Source organism: Phalacrocorax carbo, chromosome 3 (assembly GCF_963921805.1).
Source record: "Phalacrocorax carbo chromosome 3, bPhaCar2.1, whole genome shotgun sequence".
NCBI classification, from domain to species: domain Eukaryota; kingdom Metazoa; phylum Chordata; class Aves; order Suliformes; family Phalacrocoracidae; genus Phalacrocorax; species Phalacrocorax carbo.
This window is the reverse complement of record NC_087515.1, coordinates 101,860,081-101,884,474: the sequence shown is the minus strand read 5'-3', so window position 1 is coordinate 101,884,474 and position 24,394 is coordinate 101,860,081. Positions and strand designations below refer to the sequence as shown.

Below are 24,394 nucleotides of genomic sequence, written 5' to 3'. Positions count from 1 at the left end.
ATTCTGAGCTAACCAAATATCAGTGTTAATGTACACTCCAACCACAGAAGTTGGGACACTCTTCATTCCAACAATTCAATTTCTCTCTTTCAAAGACAGCTTGTTTTGTCACATCAGCAAATATACGGGGTGCTACAGCCACTTCAGCCCTGGATATGCCATGTCCAGACAGACACATCTAGAGCCCTCCTATATAATGTTAACTTCCCAATTAAAACATACAAAAACCCAATGATCACTTTGTTCAAAGTCTTTTACACTCACACACAAACTGGCACACTTGTAAGCAAGTAGTCAACTCCTACCAGCAGAGTTTATCTATGCCAAAGATGGGGATGGCAGAGATACATCCCAAACCACTGATTAGCACCTCCTACTTACACAGTATTTCTGCTACCACCTCTAAGGACAGAGATGCATGTACATGAAGCAGCAGCAGGACCTGCCATACCCCTCTGCCATACATCTCTCTCACATCATGCAGGACTGTAAGAGAAGCAAACCTTACTCTTCAAGGTCACTGAAGTGCTGCTTCACCACCGCACAGTCCCCTTACCTCTCTTCATACCTCCCTTTATCACCTTCCCAATAGCCAGAACAAGTGACACTTCTCCCAAAGCCCAGGAGAGGGAGGAGAATTGTCAGGGGCCAATGAAGAGGGAAAACAGTTAGCCTGAGAAAAAATGGATGGCTGCAGAGGTGATAAGAGGCACCCACAACATGGGACAGTGGAGAAGACAACGAGGAGAGCTGGTTTGGATTAAAAGTGTTAGGGAATAAGAGAGATCCTGCTGCCACAAAGCTCCCACAAACCCTCCCTGTCCTAAAAATGCCCTGAGCCTTCTCACACCTCTGTCCCTGTGTCAGTTCCCAGAAGACCCCTGCCCCTAGTCCCAGAGCCAAAGGCAGGTGGCCCTTACAGCCCCTTCTCAACCCCTTCTGCCTCAGAAGAGCTGCGATTGACCCCGGCCCCTCCTTGTCTTCCACTTGCCCCCCCCCCGCCATCCCAACGATCTCCAGAACCCACTCATTTTGCCACATCAGTATTTATTTCTGTCTACACTGCTAAGAAGCCTCCAGCTTCTGTTATTAGTTCAGTGTCTCATGCCTCAAACCGGAGCTTCAGCGCAAGCTACTGGAACTAATCATGGCAGAGAGAAAAATCTTGGAATATAAAAGTCTGAATTATGAAGAGGCCTTAAAGTTCTAATATACAAGGCAGAAATTTAGATTTCCTATGTGCTAATGCAGTATTCTTAACTGGCTTACTTTGAACTGACAGAGAATTCAAGGAAAAATGTAAATCTCTCACTGGCGTGAATGACAGTTTTATTTTTCACCACATCAAGTTCAAACAAACTTCCCTGCAATTTTTGCATGTTCTTAGTTATAGAGAATGTGTCTCATTCCAATGCCTGTATGTTTTACTTAGAGGAGCTATTAACTTCTCACTATTTAAATCCTGTTTTATTACAGTATAAAACACACCGATAAAAAGATCAATTACTCAATCCAACATTGAAACAATATAAATCACACAAAATTCCAAAAGGTTGACATGTATTTACTTTGTACTTTTATTTCCATTCATAATATTATTCAGTATGATCAACACTGCTCATCTCCCTGGTTTCTGTCTGCTCTTAATCACGAATAGTGTGCCTGACATCTACCCTGGAAGGCTAAATCAATCAACGCTGCTTTAAAACAATGTCTGTGCAGATTAATGGTAACTTAGAAAAAAGTTTCTTTTGTAAGCCTCACAGTACCCCAGTGCCATGGAAACTAGAGAGAGGAAAAAAGCCTCTCAAGCGATTTTGTCTATGCCCCCATGGGTCTAAGTTTTCTTCTACCATATATTGCTTTTTTCCACAGCCATTCCAGTTTTAAACGAAGCAACACGGAAGCCTTGCAGGGCTCAGCCTATTTTCATTTGTCAGGGAAGAAATGCCAAACCTTGATTTTTTTGTTGTTGTTGTTGTTATTTAAGAGTAATACATATTGCCATGGTAAGCAACCTCCCTAACAATTTTCTGCTCACCCCTAAGTTTTACTCTGGACTAGTAGAGTTGGCTATCTACAAGCAGACCCTTGCTGAAGGAGCCAGCTCCAATGCAAAGACCTGTGTGTGGTCACTGCTGGTGCTCAAATAGGTGCACCAGATTCTGCTGGCAGGCGATGCACAAGGGGCATCAAACCCTACGCTCCTACATGCTCCAGCACAGGCAAGCTAAGGACGTGCTGCAGTAGGACAGGGCGCTGAACCACACATCTCTATTGCAAAAAAACTCTTCTAGAGACCTTGCTGTCTTGTGTAACTGGGGGAAATAGAACTCCCCAGCAACCTCCTTGTGGATAGATGGCAAAGTTTGCCTTGCAGTCTCTGTAGGCGCACTCTTTCTAAAGCCCACATCTTTGGATACCTCAGAAACCCACCACTGTGCTAATGGGTAGATTTCACACATTTTCAACACAAAAATTGGGTCAGCGAAGCTTTGAAATTTGTCAGGGCCCTCACAGCACTAACAGGCCTTTACTGGTCCATTCCTATAGCCCAGGACCCCACTTCAGCCCCCCTGAGGCCATCAGCCCCTGCCCCAGCCACAACACAGCAGGGCAGGTCTCCAGCTCCCCACATTCTTCTCTGCCCAGCCCCAGGCTGGGCCTACCCATGGGCCCAAATCCCAACCCAGCCTTGGCCTGTGCCTGGGGAGGCGCCCAATGCCTGGGGCTGGGGCTGCCCCAGTGCCCTGACAAAATGTGTCCTTTCAGACAATTTGGAGAATCTCTGACGGTGTACAGGGCAATAAACTGACAGCAGAAGAACTAAATTAAAGACAATGCATTTTATAAGGCACATTTTGATTTCTTCAAGCACTCTAGAGTGCCATGCTGCCGTGGGTGTGATGGGAAACAAGGGAAGCAGCAGAGGAGGAAGGAGCAGAAGACGCCACATGAACAGCATGGCTTCAGTGGCATTACTGCACTCAGCTCTGGTCATGCCAGCTCAAAGAAGGGAAAAAAAGGCAGAAACAAAGACATCTTAATAATACAGATGACTAAGAGCATTAAAAAGGCTTGTCTTATAAAGAGACACTGGAAAGATTGAATCAGCTGTATTCAATGCCTCTCTAAAACAGTAAGGGCAGAACGCAGGGACATGAAATAATAATAACCTAGAAAGAGAGGTTAGGCCTTGTGTGTTCCCACTTTTACAAAACAAGGATGTTCAGAAGAATTAAGTGATCCTTTTGTGGACTGTGAAGCCAGTTTCACAAGCAATCGCCAGAAGCAAAGAATGTAGCAGAATTTTAAAAATAATTAATATGTAATTTGATAATAACAACACAAAGTATAAAACAATAAAACAATAGAACTAGAGCAAAGCAGCAAAAACCTCTAGGTAATGGAGATAAGGGAAGAAAAACATCAAGTCTCATGCCAGCCAGCTATTTCCATAATTAGTTCTGCTAATAACTGGACTGGGCAAAAAACTTGCTTAATCCAGTAGGACAAGCTACACTTTTCAAAGTATGTTTAAGAATATACTATAATGCAAGTAATTTCAAAGAAGATGATCACAGCCAAGCTAGAGGTAAAGTAAACCAAAGTTTTGCCTCATGGACTACCTGAGACACATCTGTACTACTGAGGACTTGGAAGGAGCAATGTGATACAGTTTACAGAACTGTGCTATGAAACTCAGCTCAAATCTCCTAACATTTACCCATAAGCCAATTTATTGGTTGTGATGGTGCCAAACCAAAATGTGATGTTCTTCAGCATATCATCCACCACTGCTCTAAGACTTCAACTGTAAATGCAGTTAGAGCAGAAGGAAGAAGAATCACAAAATCTAGTATAAAAGATACATGAGTGAAATATTATAAATGGAGCACTGAGCTGTATTTACTTTACAAAGCTGCCTCTTTTATATGCTCACCAAGAGTGTCAGTTCACAGGCTGGTGGGCTCCTGGTAGCCTCTGCCACCCTGCAAGCCCCTAAGGGACCTGGAGAGATCATGCAGTGTCTCTCCCAACCAGAACGCGTGGTCACCCTTGCCTCAAACATGTTAGATCTGATCTTAAAAAGCTCCAGTGAAGAAGATCCCACACCCTACCTGGACAATCCAATGCTCAATTACCTGTACAATTAGGCAGCACTTTCCCTACTATTTAACTTAGTATCTCCTGCTGCAGTTCAGCATGCTGATTCTTGTTACGTCTCCACTAGATGTGGAGAACGTTTTCTTTCCCACCACTCTGCAGCAACCAATTACATATTTGAAGATTGTTATCACACCTCTCATCACATCTTTGCTTCCCTAGACTGTAAAATTCCAGTTCTTCCACTATTTTCTCATAGGTTATGTTTTCTAGATCTCTGATCACCTTTGCTACTCACCTCCTGCCTAACTGGTAGAACTGTTGTGTCCAAAATCCCATACGGTACCGATACCAGACACTGACTCTGAAGTCACAGCTACGATGAGATGCCATCACACATGTGCAACACGACTGTTATGCATCCCAGAATGATGTTTGTCTTGATTTTTTTTATTTAAATATCTACACACACATATAAAAACAGTATGTGGGTTTCTTACTGACTGCTTTTCAGTTTCTGATCAGCTGTAACTCCTCAATCCTTCTTTTGCAGTTCCTCTGCTTTGCCAGTTCACCTGACCTTGTACATAGACATCACATTTTGCACGTCTCTTTAACATGCTGTATCCTACCAGAGTCCTCATGCTGAAAACTACATTTCCTAAGGGAAGTACTTAACAGTTTTCACAGTTCTTCAAACAAATATCTTGCGCCCATTCTTCAGCATTATGTATTTACATAAATATCTGAGAGACATATAATAAGCACTCCCACAATTATTAATGTTTGGGAAAACTTCCAAGTGGGTTTACTAAGTAAATCTAATAAACCCACATGGCTTTCTCAGGTGCCTGAAAGCTGGAGGATTCTCAGAATCAACCAGTGGATGCATTTTCCAGGCTGTGAAATCCTTGAATCGGAGACCAGATCCTTTCAGCACGGTAAGTACCACACACCCCGAAGCTCCACACAACCGAACAGCGGTACTCAGAAGTGGCCCACAGAGCAGATTTTTCCTTCCAGGTACGGAAACAAGCATAAATTGCCGTTATTACGAATTCGTCTACTATTACTTATGTAACGTCCGACCTCCCATTCAACTATGGAAGAAGTTAAAGCACACATACACGAAGTCAGTAACTCGCCTCACCCGTGGTGCGAGAGCAAAGTAGATTTCTGTACGGCACAGGCGGCTATAACGTGATATCAACTGTTTCATCTCCTGCCAATAAACCGAGCCAGGATTTTAAGCCAGCACAATCTGCCCGCACGCACGCACTGCAATCCCACTACAAAATGACCAAAACCGCACCAGTGACACAGTCCGTCCCCAGCTCCCCGTTAAAAAGGAGGCACAAAGTGCCTCACCTCGGACCCAGGGCTTTCTGCCGCCCACCGTCCCCACGCCCGGGCTCCCGCGGCGGGACACCGGCTGCGGGGCGGGAGGCCGAGGCCGCCCCGATGGCCGCACCTGCCCCCCCCCCCCCCCGCGCTGCCCCTCCGGCCGCACCCCCCGAGCGAGGGGAGCCCCGCAGGAGCTGCGCTGCCCCCCCGCTGCCCCGGGATGCCCCCGCTGACCTGCACGGGCGGCCGCACGCCCCCCCTCCGCCAGCCGCGCTGCCCCACCTGCCGCAGGGCTCTGCTCGCTGCGGCGCGGCTCTGCCCACGCCAGCTCGGCGCCGGCCCCGGCCCCGGCCCCGGCCCCGGCCCCGGCCCCGCGCCGCCCGCGGGAGCCCGGCCCCCCGGCAGCGCCGCCCCCCGCCCGCCTCCCCGCGGCGGCGGCGGCGGCGGCGGCGGCGGCGGGGAGCTCCCCCCCCACACCCACCGGCCCCGCGGCGCCCCGCGGCCGCCGGCCAGCGCAGAACCCCAGTCCAGCCTAGCCCAGCCCAGCCCAACCGAGCCCAGCCGAGCTGAGCCGAGCCCGCCGCTTTGCTGCTCCCCTCCTGCACCTCCAGAACGCGCGTCCCCCGCTATCCCGCCTGGTCCCCGGTAAGGGGTCGGATAGCCTTTCCCCGGTCTGAGAGAGCATCCCGACCCCGGGCTGTACCTGGGATTAGCGAGCTGGTTGATACAAGAGGGGTGGACCGGTAGTTTGAAGTAACTTGGTGACGATGCACCTTTCATTTCAGAAGTACTTGGTCTGGGGACCTTACTGCCAGATTAGGTGATTTTTAGCCACGCACCTCAGCGCTCCTGTTGCACACATGGCTTCACACTTTCTGAAGTGAAGCTGTGTCGCAAACCTCCAGTAATCCCCACATGGCCCTTTCATCCGCATCCACGGTACCACCACCCATACCAGAGCTCAGGTGCAGAAGCCCTTTTTCCGTCCATGCGGAACTATTGGCATTTGTTACCCAAATGCCTCCCTCCCCCTTGCAAGTTGTTGTGACAGAAGAATAGATCTAATCCTGCGGCTCCAAAAGCAGTGCCCAGATGGACACCTTGAGTAGATTCCTACCCATCTTCCGGCACTTCTTTTTCCAGGTGAAGGGACAGGGTGACTTTGGTGAGCCCTGGCCTCAGTGACTTCTGTGCCCAGGAGACAGGCTGGTGGGAACACTTGTCCTTAAGGAACTGGATGACCAGCCAGTGAGCGCGTGACTTTTATATGGAGAGGTGTTACCACCACCAGGAGCTGGTGTCCTTCACTGCTTTTACACAGACTTCAACAACCCCCACACTTGAGAGAGGTGTGGCAAGCCTGGCACAGGGGAAGCAGTATTTAAGAACTCTGGGGCCATTCTCTAATTGTCCTTTATTCCCAGGTTGTACCTAGGTGATGTTCCTTACATGTCCGTGAAGCTCCTGGAGGAACCTCAGAGCTGTGCCACATGGGCCCTGTCCTCCTGTCAAGGAATGCATATGGAGAAAAATATTAATTAGGTAACATGGATGTGGCAGCTTTCAAGCAACTGGATGCCTGGCTAACATGGGTCCGAGGCTGGCAGGTAAGAAGGGGAATGCAGCTTCACTAGTTCTCTGCAAATAATATACGTGTTCTCCCAAACATAAGAGACACCTGCGTTAGAAAGTGGTATGGGTTATGGATGCCAGCAGTCCCAAACAGAGGCTCCTTGCTCTCACACTGAAGGTCTTCATCCCATCTGCCAGTGCCGTTTTCAGGATCTGAGGCCAGCTTGTCTTCTTGATGCTAAATGTGCTTTTCCAAGACATCGTGGGCTATTTGTACTGTGAGCACAGCAGTACCCATGACCAGTTCATCTATTTAGTAGGCAGGGTGCACATTACTAAGACACCTCAGCTTCCACCTTCCCACAGATATTTCAGGCTTGCCTTATACCTATGCCTGTGTCTGTGTTTGCAGAGCTCATTTAGCCAGGAGACAAATCTGCTTTCAAACATAACCCTGATATGCTTTAAAGTGTAGCTTCTTTTGAGGATCACTGAACAGCAGCAGATTGCTGTGAATTAACAAGTCAGTAAGTGCCTGTGTTGCATGCTCATACACAGAGACAAAGTTTAGGCAAACGTCTCCACACCTTAAAGAAAGAGCTATCAGCTTCCAGTTAAGTACAAATAAGAAAGAAAAAAAATCAACCCCACTGTAGTCTGCCTATCCAAACACAGCAGAGGATCAAAAGATGCTTTTCATTCTAAACTGTATCCCAGAAGGCACTATTTGGGAACATCTGAAAGGAGCATCTTTGATAGCAGTTTCTTGATTCCCATCCTCACTCTGACCACACATTCAGAAAACTGAGCAGCTAAGCAATGAAGCAATGTACATCTCAGTTTGTGATGATGCAGGCTGATTGCTGTCAGTGAGTTCATTTATATTTATGTGTGTATATATACCTAAAGACATGCACATATGTGTATTTTGTGTATGCTTTTTTTTCCCTATTTAAAAGGAGCCCGTGGAAGAGAGATGTTTAAGAGATTCTGTGTATGAACTGTCATCAAGCAGACAATATCCATTTTAGCTAAAAAAGTACAAGAGGAAAAGATTAATAGCTCTTAACTATACCATGGACAGAGAACAAAAGAACAAATGCCAGCTCTAAGAGGGCTTAAATCTAACAGAATCTACATTTTTCAATGTGTAGCACCTCTGGGCCATTGTTTATATGAAGAGAATATTTCTACTAATGGCACAAACATTTTCCCAACATTCATGGCCAATGTATTGTGACTCCTTAAACATAAACTCCTGATGATGCTCTTTTTCACTAATCTGTTTCCTGGGAATCAATTTAGAAACATTATAACGCTGTATGTGTGAACTTTGCCTTTAACAGAATCTATAATTAAGTCTGAAAATTGCAGTAATAAAGCAGCAGTCTCAATCACAAATAGCTATTGTATGACTTAAATCCCCCAGTGATAACCAGGTTTCATTAATAATATTTTTGTTTAGCTTACACAAAAAATGGGATAGGAAGGTAAGTCTTGTTAGCCCTTAGGCTGGTCATGTTAGAAGAAATGATGTACAAAAGTGGATGTGAACACAGCATCCAGTAGATCATTGTTTTGCCATTATGATGTTTATTCACGCATTAAGACTCTCCTACCATTAAATTCTGAATATGGTTAATTTTTAGCTGATTACTTATCAATAATATTTGATATTACTTCCTAGATGATGAGTCTGAAGAGGGGGGAAAAAACCATTCTTATGTAAAGCATAAAAAAAGGTATGGGCCATGCAAAAGAGAAATGAAATGAAAATGCAGACTAAAATCGAAGCATGAATTGTGTCCAAATTAGTCATTTTGAGGCCTCTGCTGCATTCCCATCTTGCTTCAGGCAATCAGAAATTGTGTCATCCTCCTCCCACACTGTGAAAGCTCACGATGTCTTTCTTTGTCTCAGGATTCTGTGGTTTCAAATGAAGTTTCTGGTTATTCTACAAACAAGTTACAGTCGCCAAATCTATGTAGACAGAAAACTGTTTCCTTGTGAAACCTATCGAGAGTTACAGCAAGCTAAACCCGTATTACCTAAATATATTGAAGAATCAAGCTTTACTGAGTGGGATTAAGAAAAGTACTTTTCAAAACCTAGTCTTCTACATCTATTCTCCTCCTCCTGAAATAGGAATGCTTGCTCAAGAAAAATTCAAATTTTGCCATTTTTTCCTGAGTGGAGTTTTAAAGGACGGAATAAACAGGAACATAGCTTTGCTGTCTTAACTGAAGGGAAGTGTTTGGAAAAGATATAGTGTACATTAATAAACAGTTATTTATTACATAGGTCTGTTTCTGTAACAACTTGTACTCCAGTAACTTTACACAAAAGAATTACATGGTGTGCATATTGGTGTGTGTACTTGTGTTTGCAGGGCATAGTCCTGAGGATGTGAGTCATGGAGGTAGCATGACTCATCATTGTAGAAATCATATGAAAGTCAATTCTCCCAAGACCCGTTTCACCAGCCACAAATTCCTCCTTTCCTTCCCTTGCAGCAGCAACACAGGGCCCTCTCCCATGCCCTTTGGTGTGGGACAAATGGAGCAGATGAAGTGGTAGGCCATGAAAGACTGGTCATGAAACAGCATCTTTTAAATTCATAAGCTGTCCTGCATAATGGTTAAAAAATTCATATATTTAGATTATTTCCAACGTAATATGGTGTTCAGGTCATGTACTTTCAGAGATTTACATCAACTTCTGTATTTGTTACTAGCAATCACATGTAAAACAGTGACATTTCAATGTATTGTAGAAGGCTAGGTTGATATTACTTATACATTCAAGCTCAAAAACATTTTCTGTTAGCTTCAAACACAATTTTTTTATGTTTGGAAGTTAAAAAAAAAAATGTTTTCAGGTTTGGCTGGCCTGAGGTTTCAGTGAAATTTCACACCTATGATTTCTTTACTTTTAGCCATGCCTATGATCAGCCAATAAATAGTAGGGAGCCAGCCAGGAACCAGTAAGCTCAGAGATAAGTGTTGATGCTGAACGAGCTCAATTTACACCTGTGTAGGATAGAATTTTCATGGGACCACTCCCACTCCTGGTAAGTAGCAATACTTCTTTTCACCTCAGCAGATGCCTCATAAATAAGGTGTACTTACACTTCTGATAAGCATATGCTTGCCTGTGAATGGCAACATTTAGTAGGAGATTAGGACACCAGGATCACACCTCACACCCTAATGAGGGTGCATTCTATACAACCTTAAGCTGTATATGAAATCCTAATAAATACAGGAGCTGTAGTAATCACACCACTTAGAATTTACATTATAGAAAACCAGCAATACAAGACATTTACTTAATTCTGCTGTCAGCAACCACACCACATTCTTAAACCATCTCTGCAAGATCAGGTTGTTTTTTAAGGGGCAGAAGTTCAACAACCTGATTGCATACCAACGTTTTTGTATTTTATATCACTTCTCCAATAAATATACTTTGGTTTACCGTATTGGCATAGCCAAGATTATGACACGAATTATCATGATGAGGGCAGGGATTGGGGCTGGGAAAAGAGAAACTACAGCTAATGCATGAGAAATAAACAACTGGAAAATAGTAGCTGGAGCCCAAGATATGGAAAACAGAAGTTTCCACGATCTCTGTCATTTAAGCCATTGCTTAAAAAAGCTTGATGTTTGGAAAGTTGCATTTCCATAGTTAAAGTGATCTCCATAGTTCAATGATGATAATGTAGACAGCCTGGCCAATAGATACGAACACTTAGGGTTGTTTTTTAATTTGTTGCTAAATCTGTTTATTTATTAATATAAATATTATACATATAAATAATATAAAAATAAATGTTATTTGTTAAATTTGTAATTACAAACTTACTCTTATTTTGTAATAGATACAAACACCTGGGTATCCACTTTAGGACCCCTGTCTCTTTTAATAAACACTGAAGTGAAAGAGACTTCTCTAAGATACACGTAAGAACATTTAGGCTAGGTCTTTAGCCTTCATTAATAATACAAATCTGGAATTAAGTTACATAATGTGAATAGCCCTCATGGCTGAAATAGGTCTTTCAAAAATGGGGTAGTATATTCGATTTTCAGTAACTGTAGTCATTAACACAGAAGACATGTATCTAAAATGCACAGAAACTTGGAAAAAAAATTAGCTCCTTGGACTTGCAAGATTTTACAGAAATCTTACAGATTTCTATTCACATATAAAGTAAATAATAAGAGCTAGGATTCCCTCTTTTCACTGCATAGTGTTATATTAATCCAGTAGGCTCATCTACACCTTTAGACCTTTTCAGAGTACCACACTCAGCATGACTCAGGATACAGAATCTGGTCCCACATATATTGTTTTCATATAGTCAGGTCACACAGAAAGTTCTCCCAGATAAAATCTCTCTGATTTGCCATAAGAAAAAAGAAGAAAAGAACAAAAGTTGGATTTATCACAGCTAGAAGGCTGCACGTGGCAGATGCCAGTACTCTAGTGCACAGGGTGGGGAACCTCCAGATTCAACAGCTGTCCTGTAACTCAGGCGTCTTCTAAACTGCACCATGAGCTATTTTCTTCGCTCGTGAATTAATACGATCCATATTGATCAGCTGAAGCTCAGGTCTGAACTTAGGTGTGCTGTAGGCAAAAATTGTTTCCAATATATCTACATTGGCTAACACCCAAGACTTTTTTCTGTGATGTGATCATTAACTTATAGCAGCTCCATAGTATGCAGGTCCCAAAATCTGATTTTGACCTTGAAAGTGATATAAGAATCATTTTAGGAAGCATCTCCGTGGAGAAGTACTTCATTTTAGCAGTGGTTTCACTGTTCTTGCTTTGGATATAAGGGGAGCAAGAATAAAGTTCAGCCCTGCCTCAAAATGCTGCCCTGCCATTTACAACTGTTACAGCTGGTGATTTCTGCACAAAAAAGAAACAAACAGGTAAGTCAGGTAAGCCTGGGGTTTCCAATCCAGCACATTCAAGAAGAACTGAAGCAATAAGCAGCATTTAAAAAGTACTGTATATAAGGAGTAAATATTAGTCCTTTTTAATCTTAATTTATAGATTATTCTCAATATGGAAAGGCTGTAACTTTAACAATTGCCTGGCTTGCCATTGTTACTGCAAGCAGAAGACAGGATGCACAGGAATGCAGCTGGTTGATTGGGCAATTTCTGTAACAGCCTGCTGAGGAGGTGGACTCCAAAGCCTGAGTGAAAAGTCATTTGTAAATGGCTCCTGGTGAAGAAAGAGAATACAGTGTATGAAACGATGATCAAGAGTTGCAAGCAATGAGCAGAAACCGTCATGGAAACTTCATGTAAACTTTTTTTCCCCCAGAAGCAAAATATGAGTGATTGTCAATGTAATCGGAAAATACTGGGGGACTTCAAGGGGCAGAAATCTCACAAAAATATCACTGGCAGAGCTGTTGGACTGGTTACTGATCTGCACAAAAGAAGCAGTGCTCAAGGGTTGGGCTGAAGAAATTGTGCTTAATACTAATCCTCTACCACTGCAGACAAAAATAGAAGAGCAGCTTACTTTATGTGCTTTCTTTTGCAGTAAATTGTTTTGTGCTGTTGTAATATTAACATTTCTAATCAAGGTGTTTTGGTAAGTGATTTGATCCAAGTCATGGGAATCCCCAGGGCGCTAATAGAATAAGGTGGTTTCTGGATACGTGGCTGCTCAATGGCTGTAGGAAGACGTGTGACCTCCTGAAGCAATGGCCTTGCATGCAGGGTGACAGGAGGACATTCTCTTATTACTCTCATTCTGAGCAAGGGCTCATAACAGAGTTAGCAAGATAATAAATCATCATGCAAATACATCTGTAAGGTTAAGAACCACTCTTCGAAACCAGGACTGCAGTCCTTTGATTCAAGCTAGATGAAGGACTGAGCTCCAAAGGAAAGGAACGACTAGGAGAAGGTGCAGCTAAAGAAAAAGCCAGTCATGGGGAGAGCGTACAACGGGACTGGTGGTTCAGAGCTTCTTAGAAAGAAAGATGGAACTCAGAGGCAGTGGAGCAACACAAGAATCAAAAAATCTAGGAACAGATCCAACAGAAATGTCCATAGAAAGCAGTGAAAGGAAGCAAGTAGAGCGATTATTTTGTACCTCATGTTCTCCCTGTGTAATGAAGAGCTGGGCACGTATGATGAGGACCAGCAGTAAAGCATAAGATCATGGAATATTGCAGGGACGCAGCAGTCCCGCTCCCATTGGATTCATAGCATATCACCTAGTAGTTAAAAAGAAATTAATTTTCATGCTAGTGGATGGCTTGAAGCAAAAATCACCATGATCTTCCACACTTGTAGTTGTATGAAACATCTGACAGAGACATAAAGGGACATAAAGATTTCTGCTTACAAAAGTCTTCATTCACAGAAAGTCCAAGATCATTCTCCTTATTATACAAGGCAAGGAGCAGAATATATGCACAGTTTTAATTCATCCAATACATAGATATCCTTCAAGTTGAATTATCATTCAGAGATGGAGGGGGGAATAAGAATAGCTGTTATGATAACCTATGGATTGCTTCAGAATTCCTTTTAGACTCTTGAATGCACCAGGGACATTTCAGATGTTTGTGAAGAGTATAACCCAAGTTCTGAGGATCAAAAAACCTCCTCACATCCTTAAATGACTTCATCTGTTCCCATAAAACATGAGTGGAACATCTGGTAGAAGTGGAAAGTGCTCCAAAACTTTTTAAGAGCCAGGGTTTAAATTTGTAAGAAATAATGCTCATTTACAAAGGATCACACAATTTTCCTGGGACAAAAAGTCAGTTATGGTGGGCTGGAGCCTTGTGTCCAAAACCATGGAGAGTAAAATAATGGAAAGTTCCTGCATATGTGAGGAGTGCACAGTGACTTCTACAGAAGCTTTGTACAAAATTTTTACAGAGCAGAAAATAGAAGCTACTCTTCTGGACTGAGAAATAGTCAAAAGATTAATTCGGGGGGTAGGGGGTGGCCTTCTAAATTATGCTGGGCCTGAATCATCAAAACTACTTGCCATAGACCTGTGATAAGTCAAAGTTTTCTGTTAAGTTTGTACTTTGGAAAAAAAAAAAAAAGGTCAAGTTCAAGAGGCACAGAAAAAAAATTGTCAAAGGCCAAAAATTAGAGAACCACAAAAGTTCATTTATCTGATTACTCTGGAGATCCTCCAGTTTTGTCATAAATTTACTTACTGGATACAGAACTCACAGGTATATAGACCACAGATTCTGAAGTGACTCCAAGGATGTTTGTGAATTCACAAGCTGCCTGAACAGGCATTCAAATAACACCACAGTACCGGAGAGTTAAAAGTGGCTATTTATTTAGATTCAGCTACAGACCTAGTCAGAGTAACTTCATCCCTAACTTGGGATGACTTCTAAGAACAACAGCTACTTTGTGAAGTGGCTTTTCAGCAGCACTGGAGAAGGCTTTCAGCTGACCACATCAGATGTGCTGCCTGAGCAGCTGTACTCTCTCTCCTCTAAAGAAAAGTCCACCAAGCAAATGGAAACATTCAAAGAATTTCAAGCTAGATCACATCAGTCTCAGTCCAACTACAGGCTAAATCTATAATCAAACACTGAACCTGACTGGGCAGATGACCACGGCTGCATGTGCCAGATGGCAGATTATGTAGATTCCTAAAGGTTTCAAAAAAAAAAAAAAATCAGTTTGAAAAATAAATTTCTGCTAATTATTAAAATGGTTAGTGAAAATCAATTTAAAAGTCATCATTACTGTTAATTCCTTAAAAAAATGATAGCTTAAGACAAGCTGACTACATGGATGTCAATGAATCATAAACAGGGGAGAAAAAAATCCAGACTGTCAGGAGCCACAAGAAATCATAGTCCCTGTCCTAAATAATTTCCACAAGATGTTTGCCTAATTTACTCTTAAAGATGTCCAGGAATAAAGAATTCCCACTTCACCCTGGCAATCTCTAATCAACTTTAATTACCAGTATAGTTTAAAGCTTTTATTTTTATCTAACCTTTTTATTATTATTATTGTCTGTTATGGCCACTACTATTATCTTATTCACTTTTGACTTCAAGAGCAGATTACCTTTATTATTAATTTTCAGTTTCCCAATTTTAAGACCAATTAAATAGCTCCATTTGCTATGTGCCTTTTCAAATATCAAATAAAAAATATCCTGTTTGCATTTTAAAAGCAACATTTTTTTCATGCTAATTAAGAATTAATAACATTTAAGTTCTTATTATAACCTATATGCCACTGTTATTAAAGCTACAGAAGCCAAAGTGAGTAAACACAAAGTCAGCCATTGAAAAATACTGCATCTGTGCTATAGCCTCGTCAATACTAGAAATTTATTCTTGATGTAGAGAAAGAATTTATATGCATGAAATCTGGCCCTTTGAAAATCAGTGGCAGAACTGGTAGGTTTCCTTAAGGCTGGGATTTCAAGAAGAGGGATGTATTTTCCTGTCAATGACTTCATTTAAATAAAGGGTCATCTTCTGCTTTCTTTCCTCCCTCTCTGTTGGTTTTTTTTTGGGGGGGTGGGGACGGAGGACCCTCTTTTGTGTATATTATTTTCCTGCTTTTGCCTTTGTTAAGGTTTTTCCAGTATCTATAAGTTGTAAGCAAGTGACAAAATGTTAAGCATCATTATATTGCTACCTAAGTAAACTGCCTAGTTCATGTTCTAGCCTTCCACATAAAAGTTTTAGAAGTACTAAAGCACAACAGAAGTTTGCGAGAAGTACTCCCATCATATTGTACAATCCATCACATTAAGATATTATGTATTTACTGCCTACTGAAAATTCATATATATCCATAAGTTTATAACAAATAAGGTACAAGTCATGATTTTCAGTACAATAGATAATAGTGCTGGGAGTTATTCAAAGTTTGCATTGTTTTCCAGTAGAAGATTTCATAACTGAAACACAGGCTTTTTATTCTCATTTCATTGTTCTAATATGACATATTTAAGCACCCAGTTTTTATTGCACTCCTCTTGCCAGCTCCAAGAAACTGTTAATTTTATACTGAATACACCTGTTGTTAATAATTATCAACCGTTCGCTTAATGTAATTTAATGAACATAAAGACAGCTGTCAAAGTGCAATAAACGGGAATAACTATATTACAAAAATTAGATAATAGAGGGTTTTGTCAAAAGATGTTATAAATTTAAGTTAGAAATGCTCAAGCCAAGTCTAAGATTCAATGGGTATTTCAACACAGATACCTGGAACAACTCCATGATATCAGACTTATGGCATCTCCAGAAATGACAATTTTTCCCTCAGCTCTGCCTAACACACACAAATTCCCACCAAGTAAATGGATTATTCCCCTTTCTTTTCAAGAGCTAAAATGAGAACACAGAGCCAGGAATCCATGGAAAGCACGGGGGGAAGATAGGAAGAAAAAAAAATAAAACATAAAAGAGTACATAAAATTGAATTGCATTTGAGGAAATACAGACACCTGAAATGACATGCTGACTCAGCGCCACAAGGCTTGCCTGGCTCCCCAATGGCTCGCTCCAACGTCTCAATGATTTTCTGACTCCTTTTCAAGTCTGCTGGACCCTGGGTAGTCCAGAGAACAAGCATGCATTTTCTTTCCAGTTCTGTAGTTTCAAGTGCTACTGCTCAAAGTATAATCAAGTCCATCCTGTTATTACACAAGGTTCAGCAATAAACTGGTGCATAAAAAATTATGACTCTAAGAACCTGATGCCAGTGTCTTTGGGAACTTGATTTCTGGAAACTTAAGAAGTGAAGCAACAATAATACTTTCCTTCGAGATCAACAGATATTAGTATTCTTGTCATCAGCATGGGTTATTGCCCTTTGGCATATGAGTAAAAGCTGACAGATTATGTTTTGTGTGACACCGAGCTGTTTTTCCTTGGTAGTACACGCACCACAGTAAACTGGCATCAAATAATTATAAGGATGGTAGCTGAGAAGTCAAAACTCAGTTGAATAAACTTCCACAAAATGTGTTAAGATGAACCTTAGAGAAGAACAGGAATGAGAATGAGCTTCTTTTAAAAAGGGTGTAATTTTACATCACAATACACTGAATTCTGCCTTAACCCAATGAAAAGGAAGGGTTGGTTTTGCATCAGAGCTGAGGAAAACAAAAACCCAAACACCAAAATGCTGTTATGAACGAGCCAAGTGAAGGTGACTGCTGTTGCAACCTATCAGCATCCCGCAAGGGAGGGAGCGCAGACAAGGTGCCGAGGTGGGACTGCAGGGTGAGTCATCCCAGGATTCATTACTGAAAGGTCAGTGGAGAACAGGACAGGGACCAACCAGCATTACTCAATTGCTCTGTGAGTTAACATTTCCCACACCCCGGCTTTTTTCTCCAATTCCAGCATGTCCTTCCACTCAACATTTTTTATTTGGAAAATTGGTACTATTTCCGTGGAAAATGTATATGCTCAAGTTACTAGAAACAGTTTTGTAAAACACTGTGCATCCAAAGCCCATGTCATCCTCATACAATGTTGTTAAGACCATAAATTCTCCTGGGATAATAACATTAGCCATGAGTACTCTGTACAGTTTCTGTGTAAATTAATTACATTCCAATTTGACTAAATTTTGTCTTAAGTTTCTGTTGTTTCTTTAAATAGCGAAAGGAACAAGAAGAAAAATAGCACAGAGGATAATAAAGATAATTCTGTGTGTTCCACAAATAAAAAATATTTCCATTGCAACAACTGAGTGTAGTGTGTCCTAAATTCTAATTTTCCTTACTGCAGAAAGCATGGGTGAAAAATGAACATATTTGACCATGGGATATTTAAATACAGTAGGGCACTCTGAGTATCCCCAGCTATATGTTTAGAATTTAAAAAAAAAATTCCAAACCACAATACCAGAGCTCTCTTCTTGTATGCTTAATGTCTTCAAGGATTTTTCTTCATTTTTCAGTCTGTTAAGTTGGCATACTCCTTTTACTTCAAGCAAATTTTGTGACGAGCAATTTACACATCATCAAAGTTAACTATTGCCAAGGTGTGCTTTGAGGCAATTTTCTGAAGTGTTTTAATAATATTCAAATTTCCATTCAGATTTTAAAACTGGGCATTTTCTAGGTGATATCCAAGAAATATGGAGACCTGATAAATGAGCCTAGCAGTGATGTATAGGCATAAAATATTAAAGTTATATCTAAAACTATTTAATAAATCTAGTAAGATATGTATGAATATTTTGAGGTTTTGTTTCTTCTGAAGAGTGCTGTAGTCTTGCTGTGCCACAACTCCCAGAACTCAGGCTGGCTGCAAGAAGTTACTCCTGCCAGTAAACTTGGACTTAATTAATGTGCAAGTCTTCAGTGAGTGTGCCCAGCAAACTACCTTTCTTATTTTACATCTGGCATAAAAATAATGCAGACAATTGGAAAACAATCTTTTTTTCTTTACTGCTCTTGTCTGTTTGTACCAAGATTATTACCATTCAATTAAAAAAAAAAATTTAAAAGTACACTATTTGCACATATCACATCTGTTTGCAGAGTGCTTACTTTTATTTACCCAGCTTCTACTGATCTTCAAATGTGGATAATGCAAGTTGTGTATAAGATTTGTATAGAATAAAGAATTTTGTGTATCCCACCGTGCATATTCAGTGGTAGCATGTCTTCAGGTTTTAACTCAAAGATTAGATAAAATATAGCTATAAGCAGTTTTGTCTAAAAATCCATACCGTGTGGGTCAGAAAAAACCCATGTAAACTCTCATAGTGCTGTGTACGTCTAGCAGTGGCATTCAAAGTGGAATAATACTGCTATAAGCAATAAGTTAAAAAAAAAAAATGAGTAAGAGTCATGCCAGAACAAGATTCAACAGTTTGTTTCTTTCATCCAATTCGTTGCAGAGATTTCAAAGTGTGCTGTCGAATAGCTTGGGCCTGATATAGCTGACCTCATTTTAGTTATTACAACTTGGCATTCATTTTCCTCTAAAGAAAGAATGCTAGAAATATGCTATTGGGAACTACCCTTGTAAATTGAAAACATTCCAGATCAATCACCCTATACACATTTAGACATAACGCTCCAGATGCTGAGCTCAACCCATTCCACCACATGCTCTGCCCACCTGCTAGGCAGTACTTTCAAAGCACCACAGTCCTCACAGCCTCAGAATAATAAAACACATAATAAAGACATTCTTGGACATTGAGTTTAATAGGACAAAAATATTCCTGGGGACTAACCATATTGGTTACTGCATCTTTCCCTTGCCCAGGCAGTGGAAGAAGTCAGGAGCACCAGAGTACAGAAAGGGGAACAGAGGGAGTTTTGAAGCAGGGCTGTTTGGAGGGCAGAGGAACAGGCAGAGGTAAAGGACAAATTTTGGCAAGAAGGTCAAATCCACTGTAAAAAAATCCTAAGTAGTGACATCACTAGTCATATTTTTTTATCACACATACTGTAGAGAAGACATTAAAAAAAAATTAGGGGAACAAAAGTAGTATATTCTTTTAAACCCTCAGGACCTCATGGGTTAGTTTTAGGATTTTGCTGCTCTACAGTGCACAGATTATTTATTCCAAATTATTTTCTAAAGAGGAATGATGTCCAGTTGTCACAACAGGATGTGCACACACACGGGGAATCATACTGGATCACAATCTTAACTTAGGCTGATCTGTTTCTGACAGAATTACACATACAGAAGGAATCATATAGGCTGTGTTTTAAACATATTTTTAGGAGGAAAATTTTCAAGAAGAAAACTTACCTCTTGGATCTTGGTTGACTTCAAAGCCAGTTGAAGTTTATAGTCCATAACCTCAGCCCCCTTTACCTCCATTTTACCACGCTTAACTAAAATTTGGGGGGCACTAACCACACTGGGGTTTTTTAATCACTATTAAAATTATCGGCTCCCCTTTGGTCTCTTATCTAGTCTTCCACTATTTTACAACTGGTTCGACTCCTCCCTTAAACTGTCAAATCTGCCTTGTGTTAGAAGCCCAGGCAAGACAAAGGGAGAGCTACTGGTAAGAACAATCAACTCAAGGACGTGGATTGCCTGGGAACACGTGTCTTGGGAACAGATCTTCATATCCTCAGTAATTTTTTTTAGCTATGGCAACACTGGAGTAGGCGAAGGTTTAAGACACATGCTTGTGTCATTTTTCCAAAGCAGCAAGTTCTGCTCAAGGAGGGAGCTGGAGAACAGCAGCTGGGCCAGAGGGAACACACAGCAAAGCCTCCAGCTTCAACAGCATCATCCTCCATCAAAAGGAGTGGGAAGAAAAGAGTGAGAAGGCAGGGCAGCCCAAGCCCTCTTCCCCTATGAAAATGATCTCCTGTAGTTGGTGAGGAAAAAAAGAAGGGATGAAATGTGGGCATGAAGAAGTCTACATCTGGCTGACATACAGAAAAAGAATACAAAAAAATCTTTCCAAGATATTGTCTCATGAGATATGTTATTTTCAAGTATGTCCAGCTCAGGTGGAAGATTCATATAGAGCTGTTACAATATAGTTTAAATGGTGGCTACATTTTTAGGTCTGTGTTCTTTATGGTTGAGTAAGTTTTTTCTGATCTACTTCTGCCACCCAGTGGATAGCTCATATGAAAACTCCCCTTAGGGTTTATTTTAAAAGATGTCCTAGAAAACATGTCGTCGCCTGTGTGCTTCTGAGCAGGTAGTTAATGCCAGGGTCTCCGTGAGCAGCCACCAAGTACAAGCTTCCTAGCATGAGTATCAAATTGAAGGTCTGATTGACCAAACAGGGACAACAGGTTGTATAAAGCTAAGTACTCTGGAACAGAAATTTCAGGGGGTTTGGTGTGTTTTTAATACCATAGTAGTGGCTTTTCCCCCCGCCCCCCATGGTCCTTTTATTCCTCAGTTTCACATCTGCGAAGGAGACCTGAAAATATTCCGTTGCCATACAGTGTATTGTCAAATAAAACTAACTCATCTTTGTGAAACAGAGAAGACACAGCAGTAATAGCTGCCTGATAAAAGCCCTTCAGAAACCGAACCATTTTTTTTCTAACAACAGCTCAAATATCATGAAATAAGAACATCTAAAGCCACATGCTGCAATCAACAAAAGGTCTAAAAGCTGTTCCTGAGGCAGCATTTTCTATTCTGTGTTCTGAGTGATTAACTGAAGCAAAGCACTATCATAATACATACAATCAGGCTTGAATTGGGCTTTTCCTAACATTGGAAAATTTGACTTTCCAACAAGGAAAATACTCTTATGAAGGACATTTTGGGTTAAAATAGAGAATAAATTAATCTTCCATCTAAAAGCCTTCTTAAAACATACTAAAACGCTTTAAAAAAAAAAAAAAAAAAAAAAGGAACAATCCTAGCCATTACTTTCTCTTCTACCACAAATACCAGACGTAAAAAGGGAAACTGTTACAGAAGACATCAAACAAGCTCAGGCGCTGAAATCATCATCTAGCTCAGCAAATCTTTATGTGTGATTGCCATAACTGTTGTGTGAACAATTTAGTGTTTGCAGAATTAGGATTCACACGGAAGTTTATTACCGGTCTCTCAGGTGCCCACCCATTACATATTCAGACAGCAGATACAGAGGCCCATCTATGGGATGAGCTTTTCTTCACTGACATGAGGAAAATTGAGATGTTAAGACTTCGTTAAACTGAAGTACAAATGCATATTACTTTCACTCCCATTATCCCAAATGAGTAATAGAGGACAGCCCTTTTAGGAGAAGTCGTTGATAAAGCTCTAATCACAGTGCATATCATTAATTTTGTTTATATACCTATATATTCCTACAAAAGCTGAACTTTATTTTCACTAGCTGTTTATCACCAGTCAGCTGAACAGGTTGTGATAGTTTTGCAGAAGACCATGGTTATAGTGCAGACCTTCAAGGTGTGTTGTACCTCTATGTTCACAAATAATTTTTGGTCTTATTTTCTTCAGCCAATCATCACATCAGTCAGTTTGACTCATTTGCAACTTTTGCCTCCAAAGTGGAAGGAATTGCTCCTGCGGCATTGCTGAGATGAGGTTAAGATCATGAAATCCGCTATTCCTGGAATGAATGGCTTTCAGCAGCACTAGCGCACACACAGCAGTTCAGAGCAGACTACACTTTTATTAGTTGTTTCTCTGATTTCTGCTTGAACCAAATCTCCAAATGAGATAATTTGAAAAAACTCTGAACTATCCTTACCTACCTTGTTAAAGCAGCTTTAAAACTCCTGTGCTCACCAACAGCACATCTCCTCCTGTACCCTCCTGAACCAGCCGATCCCTCCTGCCCATTTGCTTCTAATGCTCACAACTCAGTCTCATGTCACTTACAGACACGTCTCTTCGGTTTGCTTTGCATCCCCAAGGGGGAAGTTTTGGAATGGTTGTTATTCCCAGCTTCGTCTCTCCCTTGATAGTCTCACTGCAGAGACGGATGCTAATAAGACCAGAACAGAGGGATATCTGCTAGCGGCTAAAAGGATTAAACCCCCATTTCCTTTTGTCCAGTAACTCCAAGTTTATGGTTCATCAGGGAAAACCTTAACTCAAGCTGGAAGACAGATCTAAAAAATGCAGTATCTCAGCTATGATTTCCACAGCAAGAGGTCTGGCAGCCAAAACAGTGAACAAAGTAGCCTCTCGGCTGTATGAACTTAACCCTTCCTGAACCCCATGATCCTGTTTCTCCAGATCTCATACACTCATGTTACATTAACAAGCACGGACTGTGTCTTGTTCTGCCGCTACATAGCAGAAGATGTTGGGGATGGTGGAGGAAGTTTGGTGCACTTTGCACCCAAGGAATGACCTTTTCTTTTGTGTTTGCCGGCTTGTTCCACATCCAGATCACGGTTGTCAGGCTATGCAGGGTTTCAGAGATGAACAGGAAGAGCAGCTTTGATATTCTGTATGTGATAAACAGTAAGAAAAAGAAAGAGGGAGAGCCAGAAACTGATAGTTCGAACAAGAAAGAACTTCAACCAAGGAATACGAGGTGGAGACAGAGATAGACTGGTCCTTCTGGAGATACAAGAATATTACATTGAATAGGTAGATATTCTCCTGTATGTAAGTACTTTCCTTACAGCTGTAACTGAGAGTAAAAAGGTTACTTAATAGAAGAGCTGGGGGAAAGCAACCATTCTGCACTTTTATATTCTATCTCCTGTGAAGATTCTTAGGAACATACAATATAAACTTCATCTTACAGACAAAGAAAGGGAAGCCAAGAATTGGTAATAACTTACCTAAAGCCATAGTTCGCTGGATTATATCTGATACATGATAATCAGGAATGTTAACAGATTTTCTGCTTTCCAGTCCCATGTTCTAGACTATAAAGCTTCCCCAAAATACCTCCCTCCCTGCCCCAATACATACTGTGTTCCTTTCGCAGCTACCCACCCCCAGGAGGGGCTGCTGGGGTCAGGGTCCTGTGAACAACTTTGCGGACATTACCTTTCCAAGGACTTGCAGGAGGAGCTAGTGGCTCTCAGCTTCTATGGAGAACTGACAAATTAACAGAGCTGAAAATACTAAACCACTTTCTTTGAGGATGCAAGGGTACAAAAACTGCACTGCAAAAGCAGTGGAATTAATTGTTCATATATTCATACTCATTCAAAATACTCTGAACCAGTGCACAAGCGGTTTATTTTGCTGTTACTGGAGTGCATCAGAGAGAAAATAAGTTCTTATAGGAAATGCATGATCCAGGAGACAAATGCCATGTGAGAAACCAGCCTTGTGAGAAGAAATTGATGTAGACATGGGCGTATGCCTGTTGCAGAGCTGTCTCCTGGAGTGGTCTCTGGGCCATGTGTAGAGCATGGCAAGCAGCATAAGTGGTATAGTCCCATGAAAATAAACACTAAAAGCAGGAAAGAGGATCTCTGTCCTAGGTTTTCACAAAGTAAACAGTGTAGTCACCCAAGCAGTCAATTTTGCTGTTGATTCCTCCATGGTATCCCAGGCGAAAAAATACAAACGACAATACGGGAAGCTCAGAGCAAAGAACACCAAGGTAAAAAGACTTAGCATGGTCTCATCACATTTATTATTCTTAGTGGTGATCCTATGCTAGGGCTTACCTGTGAACAAAAGATCCCTATTTTTAAGAAAGCAGGCTTTGCTGAAAAAAAGCATCTTTGCTGCAAAAAAGGGTGGAGAGGAGACAAAACATTTTGGCCAAAAAATGCATCAGAAAAATAGGGCCATGTTTGTCATGGATCTGGGAAAACTCCAGTTTCACTGTAAACTGAATGTGTCTTGTAGCTTTGGTAATAGACCATCAATACAAGGCTCCTCTTTGTATATATATGTATGTATTCTGATGTTATTTTTACATGT

General features: G+C 41.2%; 1 protein-coding gene across 1 annotated transcript in view; it reads right to left on the bottom strand.

Annotated features, from left to right (window-relative positions):
• The window catches only part of COL21A1 (collagen type XXI alpha 1 chain), a 114,259-nt gene extending 108,443 nt beyond the window's left edge, over positions 1-5,816 (bottom strand). Inside the window, exon 1 of the mRNA XM_064447881.1 lies at positions 5,686-5,816. The gene's annotated coding sequence lies outside the window, so the exon portion shown is untranslated. The remainder of the gene's footprint in view (positions 1-5,685) is intronic.
• Between the last annotated feature and the right edge of the window lie 18,578 nt (positions 5,817-24,394).